The sequence below is a fragment of the Anser anser genome (assembly GCF_964211835.1).
Source record: "Anser anser genome assembly, chromosome: 2".
NCBI lineage: Eukaryota > Metazoa > Chordata > Aves > Anseriformes > Anatidae > Anser > Anser anser.
Window position 1 is genome coordinate 128,836,667 of NC_139721.1, and position 13,350 is coordinate 128,850,016.

Below are 13,350 nucleotides of genomic sequence, written 5' to 3' on the forward strand. Positions count from 1 at the left end.
CAGAAATGATCCTTAAGGAAAAAAATATTTAAAAGCTTTGGTTAGTGGGCACATGCATATACCACCGTGCCACAGCTGTGCGATATGACATGCCCACAACTAGAGGTATGATCACAGACTGTGTAGTGATGGCCAGTCAATATCTAGGTCACAAGGTGCCGTGACCAAAGCACTGACAAGCACTTCATTGTAGCGTGCGCTGTACAGAGATACGTTAAAAGTAGACTTTACTGTCCAACCTAATAACAAGGTGTCGTCAGAGGCTGAAGAGGAGGAGGGTAATACTTTCAAACACTGCACTTATGGTTCAAATTCAGGTTCAACATGCTTCATCAGCCTAGACACCTTCCCCAGGTGGTCTTCCATAGGCAATGCAACCACTGAATTCTGTTGCGGTCCTGGCAGTCTCATGAAGTTTCTTGCTTTTGTTTGCAGCAGAAAAGAAGCTTTGATGAGACAAGGCATAGAATCAAATACAGTCCTCAAGACGGGAGTTCAACAGTGGTTTCAGTGATCCCAAATATCACTGGCAAGTGAGACGCCGTTTAGCCAGAAACCAGCAAGCTGGGCAACACTAAACCATTTTTATATTGGGCAAGGCAGGTGGAAGTCTGTAAATCCAACATACTGTAAACAAAATGAAGAGATTGCCCAATGGGAGGGGACTTTACAACTATGACTTTTTTTTTTTTAATATTTTTTATTTATTCTTAGTATCCTTTTTTTTTTCTTCTAGTATTTTCTATTAACTGTAAGTTATTGTCACTACCTGGAGCACCCCAGCCAGCATTTTTTCTCAGAAACACAGATTCTGATGCCCTGTCCTCTTAAAAGCTCCTGATGGATGCAAGGCAAGACTCCTTCTAGAGGTCTTTCAGAAAGAGTAAGTCATGGCCTTTGTGTGTGAAGCCAGACATGGGTGAGCGGAGAGAGGAGTGCCTTTTTTCACCCTGTCTTTCCTACAGCACAGAGAGAAGGATCCCAGGCCCTGTGAAAAGTGAAGTGCATCTTGCATATGGAAACTCCATGGTTCAGCAGCCTACTGTCTGTAGCCAGCTCTCCCTCCTGCTGCCAAGCCAGGAAAAGAGGTGAAGGCAATAGCCTTAGGGATACCAGGCTTGTTTAAACTAAGCCCTCATTATCTGGCAGAAAGGAGAGGGAGCGTAAATCAAAGTCAAACCTGTGACTGACTATGCAAAAAAAAAATCATATGACTGCAGCGTCCTCATGTGATTGTTGCTTTCTTGTTGTTATTAAATCAACTACATTCCCAGTTGAAATGTCAGGTTTCGAAGCCATTCACAATTATTTTTTTAAACCACGTTGGACATTAATTTTAATTGCACTCCTTTGTTTCCAGGTTGTTGATCCTAAAAGTGAAAAGTGACCTTCAAATACTGTGTTTCAGCACTGAGGGCCTGATCCAAAGTCTGCTGGGGAGAAAGGAGGCTTGAGCACTCTTTCCCAACAGGGTTTTTGAGAACCTCCAGAGAAAAACTGCTGACAACAAATGCCTGGTAATTAAAAACAAAAATTTATCAGCCTAAAAACAATAAGGTTGGTTAAGACAGATTTTTTTTGCCGTGTTATTTGATACATGAAAATGTTACATAAATATTGAGTGACACTCTCAATAAGAGCCAGCTGGTGGAAATTATTAAACATGTTGTAAATAGACTTCAGGGGCACTGAGGATCAGGCCTGTGGTTAGAGGAATCCAAAACCACCAGGGCTGGGGTAATCACTAAAAGGTGGCCGTACTGTGAAGATCTGGTCCTTCACATTCTCCCTCTTCTGCTCTTGGGCCTTAGACTAAACAGTCCTGAAGAGACGAAACAGAAAATATTTGGATCCATTTATGCTGTGGCTGCAGCCAACTGCATTAGCAAGAAAAGAGGAGAAGAGGAAGCCATATAAGAATGGAAGAAAGAGCTAGGAAGAACAGAGATGTAAAACGAGTGAAGAGAGGAATAAAAAGTGAAGGAAAAGTATTAGAAGTGAAGACTGAAGGGACCCTCTGAAAACCGAGCTGACTTAAAGTCGTACTCTATGTCCCAGTGTTAGCTGACTTCTCAGTTATGTTTGAACATGAGTTCTTCTGAAACACCAAAGAATTGCTTTTAGCTGGCTGATAATCACCAGATCTTAAATTAACTTTACAGATTTTACATCGTTATGCTTGGTGTCTGAGAAGTGGCTTCACAATTAAAACAACTGAACTGAATTGTGTAGCTGTAACAGAGAAAAGATTTAAAATATATCTTAAATATTCTTTTAGCAAGGAAATAAGTTCAGAGAGATTTAGGATTTATTCTTACAAAGAAGTGGGTGGGTAGGAAGTGCTTGGTTCTTCACAGCTTTAGCTCCTCAGTTATTAAAACTCATCCAAGAGATACAGATCTCTGCTACCTGAAGGCTTGTCAGATGACAGGGTGTGATCAAATCATGTGTACCTGCATGTCTAGATTGTGACAGAGCTGGCATGTTCTCACCACTATCATGCTTCCATCTCCTCAACACGAGTACAGGAATTGTTAAACACTTCTCATAGGAACTTAAAAAAAAATAAAAAATAAAAAACAGATTTGAAGAATGATCTTGATTTTTAGCCAGGCCAGCAAATGCAAATGAAACAATCTCATTTTAGCTAACCAGATATGTGTAGGTGAAAGCTGTGTGCCATTACCAGTGGTCTCTAGGGAATGCTGCTTAAGGCGACACAAATTCCCTTTCTGGGAGGATATCATCTGTGTCTTACTTCACAAGGGACAGTGCCCCATCAGCTGACTAAACTGAATGTGTAAACAAAGCTGTGTTAGCAGTCTGCAGTCTTTCTGCAGAAAATGAATAAAAAACTGCCATGTATATGTGTGTATATTACAACACACGAAATAAAGGCTTTACAAAAGCTCTTGATCAGTTTATGGCACCATCCAGCTCAAGTTATCACTGGAAAATGAGTTAACCATCACAACGGGACAAACAGGCTTGTAATAATTACAGTGTCTCCTTTTTATTTATGTATTTATTTATTTATTTTTATGGGAAGTCATTTCCATGCACCTATACTCTTCTTCAAATTCCTGTATTGGTATTGATGCTTTTCAAACTTTGTACTTAACCACAGTGTATAATTCTGGAGCTTTTTTTTTTTTTCTGTGTGTGTGTGTGTGTGTGAGACAGAAGTCATTTTTGGCTTGATTTCCTCTAGAACAAAGGCTTGAATGAGCATGCCATCTCTCCGCCTTTTTTAGGGATGTCTCTCTGTTGTTTCCTCTGTAGTAACACTAACCTCACTGATCAGGTATAACCATTTGTGTGACAGTGCCCCAAAAGTCTTGTGAAAGCAGCTCACAGGAAGGCACAGAAACCCAGGATAATATTCAACTCAGGGACAGGCTGCAGCTCTTTGACATCAGAAAATCCACAGAGCTCAGCCTTGAGATACAAATCCACATCGATCCACTCATCTCCCACGTGTGCACTTGGCTTTCCTGCTCATGGGAATTAATTCATGTAGATGATCAGCAGTCAAAGATGAAGCATGGTAACAGATATTTGCCTTCCACACCTCACCACTCTTTTTTTTCCCTTTTTTTCCTCAAGTTGCATAAGCAAAGCAAGTGAGCTTTTTTCAATATCTCTAGGCAAATTTTTGTTAGCTGTGGTGCCAATGCAAGGAGGAGTTATCCCAGTAATCCCAGTGCTCCACTTCCCTTGCTGGTGGTCCTCTGAAGGCCTCTGTGAGCTTCTTGATGGCCCTGTGCACACGTCAGCTGAGCCACTTGTAGGGCTGTAGAGCTGCCACAGATCATTTGCAGCCTGGACATTGAGTTTACTGTGCTACATTTTACATGCTGGTTTAATGAACTGTTAGTTACACGGCTTATGTTCACAGTGACTCATCAAGGCACCATCCTCTTCCAGTCGTGAGGGCAGATAATTGCTGTAAAAGTGCATGATTATGACTGTGTGATACCCATATTTTACACATTACTATAATGAAATATGTTCATGCCTCTCTGCTGATCAGGGAGATTTTAAAAGGAAGATATTGTATGAACCAGCTCCAAAGAGAGCAACCAAATTCTTGGTGAAAAGTTGTTTTCCCTAAGGCTCTCATTGATATTTGGCTAGGAAAATTAAAGAAAGATTTCTTCAAAATAAAAAATATCTAGGAACAATCAAACAAACAAAACCCAACCAAAAAGGTGATGTTGTTTCAAGAAGAATGTAAGTAACAAAAACATCTGCTTTGTAGTCATTTTTGTGACAGGACACTGAAGGCAAAGTGATCTCACAGCCAAAATCTGCTCCTTTTAAGTTTTTCTAAGAAACAACATAAACTGAGTGCACTAAGTTATATCTCCTTCCCTGTATATAGTATATTTCACTTATTATGGGTTTGGCTTCAAGAGTTCAGCACAGAAGCTCAGTTGCTTTACTGAAATTGCTTTGACTGCTCAAGAAATAAGCTCAGCACTTCTCTGTAATAGGAGTCAGAAAAAAATGCAAGTGCTGGCAGCTGAACTTTAGCATAACATTCTCTTTAATGTGTTAACAACAAGAACGTGGGCAAAAATCTGCATTTTTGGACTGTATTCCCACTCACTCATGGCAGTAATCCAGACACTCACCTCTTCCTTGGAAGGCCAGACCCACTTGTGAACATATAGGCAATGGAAAGATGAGAGAAAAGATCAATACATTATACAGCACCCAGCTTTCTACCTGTAAGCTCTGTTTAGATAGTAACATTTGTGGCATAAAAAGAAGGCAAACTCAGCAAGTGGAGCTGCTGTGCTCCTAGAGATGTGCTGCTGTCATGCTAGGAATTACATCCACCTGGATCCTGCTCCTGTAGCTGGCAACAGTGGGGAAAGCTCGTTCCGTGGCCTGGAGGGAAAGAGAAGGAAAAACGTACTTTTTGTTGTTTTTATTTTTTGTTTCTTTTCTTTTGTTTTGTATTGTAGTTTGTTTTCCAAATTGATCCGCTGTCGCTTGCACAGAGCTGTCGTGTCTTGCTGGGACGCTGGGTTAACTGGCAAGGTGCAGGAGGAGCAGCGTGGCTGTGCCCTGACTTGCCAGTTCCCACATGTACCGACTCAGCACCACATCCATGCGTCTCGGGCAGGGGGAAGGACGGGCTGCCAAGGCAGCTCTGCAGCCCCGGAGGGCTGCAGCACAGGTGGAGGGGTTCCTGCTTGCAAAAACTTTAACAGCAATCCATGTCTTTCTGTCATTATGAGAAAATATCTATATTTTAATGCCCTACTCCCCAAAACAATAAGTGGTAGTCTCTAACACTTGTAATCACATGTAGGCAGAGAAATACAACATCACATACATTAAGCATATCAGAATCAGTCTTCTGAGTTCACCTTAAAAAAATACTGACATCCTTAATTTATATTTTCTGTGATGCAATTCTGATTCTGTTTTAAATCTGCATTGGAACAAGGCTATTTTCTTTTAGCTTTCTTTGCCAGTGCTGGAAAACTTAACATGACTTTATTGTGTTACAGTGTGAGAACCAAAAAATTGATTTAATGCAGCAGCCTACTCACAATCCCTGGCTTAAGTGAAATACAAAGGCTAAAATCTTTCTGTCTGTCATGTGTAATGCACTGATCACCAGAGCTATGAGGTCTGCATGGGAAATACTAGATGTCTTGAAAAAATTGTTACAGAAAATGCCTGTGCGTCATGTAACAGAAAAATCTGGTTCTTAGATCTATAGTTTAAATTGTCTCTCCTAAAAGAGCAGAATAGCTTAACAAATCTTCCCCTGGACATGCTTAATTGCCGCTGGTTGCTCTGAGCACTACCGTATGCCAGGAGCCTGAAAGGGAGGAGGCTCCTCCATGCCTAACACGAGGGGTTACATTTTCACTGCAAATGGTTCGGTTCTGCTGCAAGGGGAAAGAGGTTTAACCGTTATTAAATAACTCGGATGTAATGTAAAATAGTTGCAGTTCTTCTCAGTAAAGGACATTACACGCAATTTGAGTAGTCTGGATTTAATCCTGTACTGTAAGTGCCTGATGTCAAAGCAGAAAAATTGGAATAGCCCTAAAGAAAAGAAAATAAAGAAATGAGTAGTGTAAGTGAAGAGGAGGAAAATGGATTGTACATACAGACCTCTACAAATTTACAGTGATTTTTTTAGGTGGTAGTTACCGTGAGTAGGGTTTAGATAGAGGCAAAAAATTATTTTTATGAAATAAGAACGCGATAAAATGAAAATAGAGATAATCTGATCTTTTGTTTGCCAATTGTTTGCTACATTCCCGAGTACTCAGTTCTTCTATTATTGCATGATACAAAAGACCTTTCAGCAAGTAGAACTCGTTATTCAATGGTGCTTTGTAGAATTAAAAATAGAAACATAAGAAAAATCAGCATTTGCTAAGACACATACACCAAGTTATGCTGTTAATCATTTTTCACTGAGCAGTTTTCTTAACAGTTTGACTTTTGTGGGTGTTCTGATAGCAAATAGAAACTACTTTAGGTGGGTGCTGAGGACAGACGAATTAATTACTAATGCATTTGTATGCATTTAAATTTTATTCAAATCAAGAAGTTTAATTGAGAAATTGACCTATGTAAAGAAACACAGTATACAGCCCAAACTGCCATCTTTATTTTATTTTGAATATATAATGTGAAGTCAGAGCTTCTTTACCTTGCAACGGTATTTGTTGTCGAGGATGAAATTCCAAAGTCCAAAGGCAGGAGCAGCTTTGAAGCCTACTACTGCTGAGTAGTAAAACCCAGCTGGAGCTCACCGATCAGTGATAACGAGCACATGAACCTCACGGTGAGGACGTTAGCTGCAGTGACATTGCCAGCTGCCAGCGGGCAGCGAGGGGTGAGCAGCACCAGGAGGCTCCGTGTCACTGGGCTGGAGTGCCGGCTGTGGCAGCCAAAATGTGGGTCTGTGTTTTCTGTGGGTACGGTCCGCCCCTGTTGCTTCATAGGAAGCCTAGCTCTGGGTTCTGGTAGATGTATTGAACTGTAAGATGTCTCAAAACTGTCTCGATTAAGCCACAGGTGATCCATCAGAATAGGGAGTGTTTGGTTGTTTTGCTCGTGTCTTCACACAGCACAAAATTGACTTATGATGCCTGTCTTTCTGTCTAGCTAGAGAGAGAGAAAAAAAAAAAAAGTAAATGCACAGGGCTACATAACTGAGGAGAGAATGGAGAGAGATTTCTCAGGAAAGAAAATGTGAAAAATGTCGCTACTGTCTGGGGATGTGTAGCGGAGGGTCTGCAAGGCTTCTTCCTTCTCCTCCAGCTCAGTGATCCAAACAGACAGAGGGGAAGCATGCTAGGGCGGGGGTGGTGGTGGTGTTGAAACACCTCCTTCTGCAGCAGGAAAAAGACTCACGAAGGAGAATACTGCTGGCCCTGCTCTTTGGGTGAATAAGTTACTTTGCTTTCTATAAGTAAGGGAGAAAAATCAAAAGGAGGAAGGGTTTGGTAATACCTTAAGCAAACTGATGGTCATAAACATGACAATATATAAAAAATACCATGCTGATGTATATGCAGTAATGGATAGCCACCATCAGCACTCTGGCGCACTGAGGGATGGCAGCATGTTCCTGACGCCGTACATCCCCCCAGCACCTCTAATACCCTACTAAGATTGTGTGCTCACAGTGATTGAAAATGTTTAAAGGCAACTTTGATTTCTTTCTTTATTTAATCTGAAATGGAAAGGCTGCAAGTGAAAGTGATCAAAGATGACACTTTGGTGGAGGAGCCCATCAAAATGTCCTGAACCAGCTCCCTTCCCTCTGAATAACCAGCTAGATCTTCCCCTGAGCTCATGCAGTCTCTCCCTGGGAGGGATACTTACGATGATGACTGCTCCTCTGCTTAAGCAGTTGAAAATGTTTCTGGCTATCTAGGTTAAGTGAAAAACTCTATTAAAATCACTAGGTCTTTCATTACGAATTTCGTGTCATTTCTTCAGGGCTCTTAGAATTAGAGCATCTAGAAATAAAACAAGGAGCAAACAGTGTTATGAAATTTTTGAAGTCAAATGTGGCAGGGCTTAAGGACATTATGTGAATATCTTGAAAGGCACAGGGAGTATTTTTGCACTGTTACATATTCACATGCTTTGGCCATCAGGTGACTTTTGCTGGAAAGCTTGAAGACAGTGCGTTCATGTAGATAGGAGGCAAAAGCTCCAGCAAATACTATCTTCTTGAAATTTTTGCTCAAATTACAGAACCCACCTCTCCATCACAGCAGTACTGAAAGCAGAGGGATGTGCAAATTATACATTTTATTTATCTATGCCATGTTTTATAGTTTTCATTACCATAGTATTTGAATGCTTTTCATGTGTTTTCAGATTATACAGAACTCTTTCTCATAGTGTACTTCTCATAGATATTAATTTAAAATAAATAAATAAAAAGCTTCAGATTATTTACAACTGAAGAAAGGTTATTTCCTGCTGGATGGGGCCCACCAAGCCATCCAAGGCTTTGAGATGGCTTCTCCTTAAAGCAAAGATCCCCAACACACAAGAAAGGCTTTGGATCTCAAGAGCTAGGTCTGATTAGAACATAAATGGGAACTACTCACTATTTAAATCGGAGCAAATATAGAATAAGACAAAACAGGCAATTTAAAAGAAACTCTACCCCTGCTCACTGCATTCTCACTGGACAAGTCCTTTTCTTCTGCTGTGATCAGTCTGGGGCCATTTTAACGACTGTAGGGCTGTATATGTCTGTAAAGTCTATTTCCCAGTAGTGACCTTCCTTTAAGTTCCTTTCTGAATCCCAGTTCCTTCAGTGTTTAAGTCAGTCCACCAATGCTTTTGCAGGACATTGTGTGGGAAAAGAGTTGATGGATACAAGTTTTTTACTAATAATAACTTACAGAGTTAATGCTGAGAGCAGACAGCTCTGTGCTTCATGGTACATCACATTGTTTTCAGAGAGCTTTTAAATTCAGTTAAGAAATGACTGGCCTGGGGTTTATAATGGACTGCCTGGGAGAGCAGGAAGGTACTTAATTCTGTTTCTTATGTACCTGAAAACCGACGAATAGAAGCAGTTCTGTACCAGTCCATGTAACCTCTCATTTACCTTTAAAGTCTCCAAATAAGCATGTACTGATTTAAATCCTAACAGCCTACAGCAGGTTTTCAAACTGAATAGGGTGGGAAATTTTAAAATATCATAGGAATAAATAGAAGACTTATCTGGCTAGGGAAAAGGATTCCTTTGATGTGTATATCTTCCCAAGTCTCTCTGTAATTAAGAACTAGCAAAATGAACTTGCTAATGGAACCACTTAGTGTTAGTATCACAGTAGAATTTAGAGGGCATAATCAGCCATCACTGCTTTGTGCTGAGCATTTCATGAACGTATAATGATAAGCCGGTGTTGCAGGGCTGTATTCCTGTGCTGTTGTAGTTCTACAGTGTGGCCTCAGCTCAGCCAGTCTTCTACCATGGGAGCCTTGGTGTCCTGGACAAAGGCAACCCCACCTGGTAGTTGCCTATTATCTCCATTACTTACCGGCAGCAAGCAAAGGTTGCTCCTGTATTAACTCAAGCTCTTGTGGTAGCCATAGGGCCAGCAGGTAATCTCTGGTGGCTTCTGACTTGGCCATCACAGGTAGCCAGATTTGGGAAGTCTTGTTTGACTATCTCAGTAGGTTTTATCATGCCTTGTATGATAATCATATAAGAGGTTGCCACCTGGAGATGATGGGGTGTGAGCAGACAGAAGTTACGTTAAGTTAGAGGAGATGTGGTTACCAGTTCAGTGATGTTTCCTGCAGAGAGCCCATCTGAGCAGTTCATGAGCTTCAGTTTGCAGGTGAGGCTGAATATCCTCACTTATACCCGTGCTTGTCTTGAATGTTTGTTGCAAAGTAAAGGAGGCCGCATATACTGAGGCCCGGTCAGTTCTCTCCAGTTTGAACAGAAGGAGCTAGTGCTGGTTGAGTGTATGAGCCTGGAACCTGAGACGGAAAAAACATCTCAGATTGTCTGAGTTCATTCACATTCAGACTGTCCTGTACCTTAAGCCGTATGGAGTAGGTTTTGTTAGGTTTAAGACTAGAAGATGAATGAATATGTTGCAGGACTCAGCTGATATCTGTAGCCAGCACTATTTTTTTTCAGGATAAGCTGAGAATCTATTAAATGTCTTGAAAATTTTCAAGTGTTTTGGCAAAAATGGTATTATCTGCCACAGGAAAGAACAAGGAAATGAATATAGAGTTACATGCTATGATAAAGGGTTAGTGACCAGCCATGGGTAGAAACTGTCCAGTAGGGAAAAAAAACCACAGTTCTAACAATGGTCTTTAGACAGCTAGTTACTTAATTTCCTTTACATGAAACATCATTCACAGTATCTGTTTCATTGCAGAAGCTCATCTGCCATGAACCTGTTTTCCCCATGAGCTTCAGGGTTCAGGAAGGATGCCAGATCCTGTGCCAGCAGGATTCTAGGAATGATGGTGCTTGGGATCTATCAGCACAGATCTGGGATTATGGCTGATTTCATTCATTTCAGCTAAGTATGGAATGAGCAGCAAGTTAGCAACCCAGCATGAAGCTGGGAGACTCAATTCCTTGCTCTATCTGAATTTACAAGCACAGTATTTCTGTATTGCTCCTGGATGAACTTCACATTTGGAAGTGAAAGAATTGTGCTTTGATATTTAAAACAAGTTGGCTTTGGCCCACAGAATGTGTGTATGAAACTTAATTTCCTTGAGATTGGTGCCCTTTGTCCTTGCTAATATCCCAGTGGGGCAAAAGCTTTGCAAACTGGATTTACATGGGTGCTGGTCAGCCAGCCAGCTGCTAGCAGTATTCATAGCAGCTGAGCTGTGCCTGTTTTTCTTTCAGTCGCAGCACGAATTTTGGTCTCCCTCCTCATCCAGCTGCCAATTCTTAGTCCAGCTATGAGAATACAGTCATCTTCGAGGCTTAAGTGCTTGGAAATTGGCCACGGGGTTTTAAAAAAGGGACTGGGGCAGAAGGAATGACAGACAGATGATCAGACAGTCTAATCAAAACCATGTTGTTTTCTTAGGAAACCTGCTAAAACAATTGAGTTATTTGACTGTAAAACAGAAAACATCATGAATTGGACCTCAGCAGTTTTCTGGCTCCTGTGCACTATCTCAGAAAATCAAATTGCCATTTGGAAGTCTTACTTCCACAGAGATTTTTTTAGACAGCTAACAGGCAGTGTTACAGCTCTGCAGCATCATTTCTGGAGATGGGTCCACACTGAGGGTCTGCAAGGGCTGAGCAGGGCACACAGCGTGTATCAGGGCTTCTTGGCTCCAAGTCCTCCGTCTGCGTGAGTCCCCACGGGCCAGCATCAGAGGTGGGAATGCTGTAAAAAGTGATTTATTTCCTCTTGCTATATACCAAGTACTGCAACATATACAGACTCCTAAGTAAATGATCTAGGATGCATAGCTATAAATGACAGCCACACACGCACCAACAGATTTTAAAACACACACACATTGTTCTCATGTACTTTTCAGTTATTTTAGAGGACTCCCTCTCTTCGTGACTGTTTCTGTTAAGTTATTGTTGGAAGAATAAACCTTCTCAAAGTAAATCATCACAAGGATGGAATGTGTCCAGTGATCACTTAAGTGGGAGAAAATCTCCTCGCTGCCAGAACCAGTTTACAGCAGCTGTGATCAAGAAGTGTCCTGTGTGCATTTAATTGTTTGTTCTCCAGCACTGTATTTAATATGGAGGTACTCTGCTGCTCTTTTTAATGTAACACAATATTTTTTCCAAACAGAAAATAGATAAATTGAGAAGAAAAGGTCAGAAAGAGTGCCCTGCTTTTGTCAGGACAGGTAGGACAGACAGCCTTATATATCGTCAGATGCCCAAGGTGACTTTGTTACCTCAGTGCGGACCTATTATTGGCAACTGGGTGTGTTTCCTGATGCAAGGATCAAAAGGTATTGCTTGTGTTACTTGTACAATGTGTGCTCTTTGATAAGCATTGCTCTTTATTTGCAGTGTGAAAAGAAGGGTGGGCTCGTGCTTCAAACATACAACCAACATTTTGGATGTCCAGGCTTTTTCCCCTGGCAGTGTCAGGGATTTCCAGTACGCCTGCAGCAAAATTGCTGGAGTACTTAGTGCCATTCCCCCCCCTTTCTCATCCTTTGTGAAACATTGCCCAGAAAGGAAACAGGAGAAAGTCAATCTGACTGTCAGCAGGTACAGACAATTAAGCAACTGTTAGCAGAGAGGCTACGATCACTATCATGTGGGGGCCCAGAGCTGCTTCCTCCTTCCCTGAGCTGTACAAGGGGTGGAGAACCAAGTGCTGGTGCAGCCTCTGCCTCCGCAGCACGGCTTGGGATGGAGCCCGTCCCTGTAGCACGCCCTCTACAAAGGGGGTGAGGGTCTGTAGGATGAGCCAGGTAGGAAGGTACATGGCTCTGTCAGTGTGTTGTAAGAGGACAGACACCTTCTGACCTTTTCTGGATGAGGGTCTGGAGAACTAGAAGGACTCAGAGGGGGGAGCTTCAGTGTCTCTATTTTTTCTAGGTGTGGTTTTCGGAAGGGCAGCTGCCTGGTAAGAACAGGCTGGAGGAGTCGACCAGTGGCTGTACAAGATGATTAAATGATAAGGGGGATTAGTTTTGCTAGAAATCATATGGTGTGGGGTTTGAACACGTGAATAAAGGGCGCTGGTGGGACACACACTTGAAACAGCATCAGCTGGAAAAACAAGTCGTGCTGGAGCTGTGTCACCACCTACCTGTGGCGGTGTATAGCTCTGCATCTGTTCTTGGCTGGCTTGGTGGTGATTTGAGCAATGCACGAACCCAGGGTCACCTGAGCTGTATGCACACGTCAATTCCCATGCAGGCACCAGGAAGGGGCACAGAGCTCCAGAGCAGTGTTGTTTCTGGTGGCCATTTCCCTCGGCAAAGCCTGGGTGGGAAGGCCGAACGGGTCGTGTCCCTCACACTGCATAAAAGCTGGGGACTAAGGAGCTTGGTGGGAGTGGGAGACATGCAGGGCAGGGAGTCAGGCAGGTTAGATAGAGACAGAGATGTCTGAAGCAGACTCCAGGCGGGAGGATCTGCAGAGAAATTTTATCCTTATCTGAGGGCAGGCAGATCTGCCTGCAGGCCAGGTCCCTCTTTCATGCCATGCCAAGTTCCTATGGTGAAGTTCAAGCAGTGCCTTGCTTTGTGAGAGCAACGTAGGGCATCCTCACCTGCTGGTGGGCATAGCAGAGGACCTCTTTGTCCCCAGCACCATAGGGGCTGCTGAGCAACCTCTAAGGCAGTGGGAGAACACTG

At 42.3% G+C, this 13,350-nt stretch overlaps 1 long non-coding RNA gene across 1 annotated transcript; it reads right to left on the minus strand.

Annotated features, from left to right (window-relative positions):
- Positions 1-3,172: 3,172 nt before the first annotated feature.
- Positions 3,173-6,808, minus strand: LOC310893838. Its single transcript, XR_014579355.1, has 3 exons — positions 6,689-6,808; positions 4,638-4,896; positions 3,173-3,946 (listed from the first exon to the last, which is right to left on the minus strand). It is a non-coding gene; the product is annotated as an uncharacterized lncRNA (long non-coding RNA).
- Between the last annotated feature and the right edge of the window lie 6,542 nt (positions 6,809-13,350).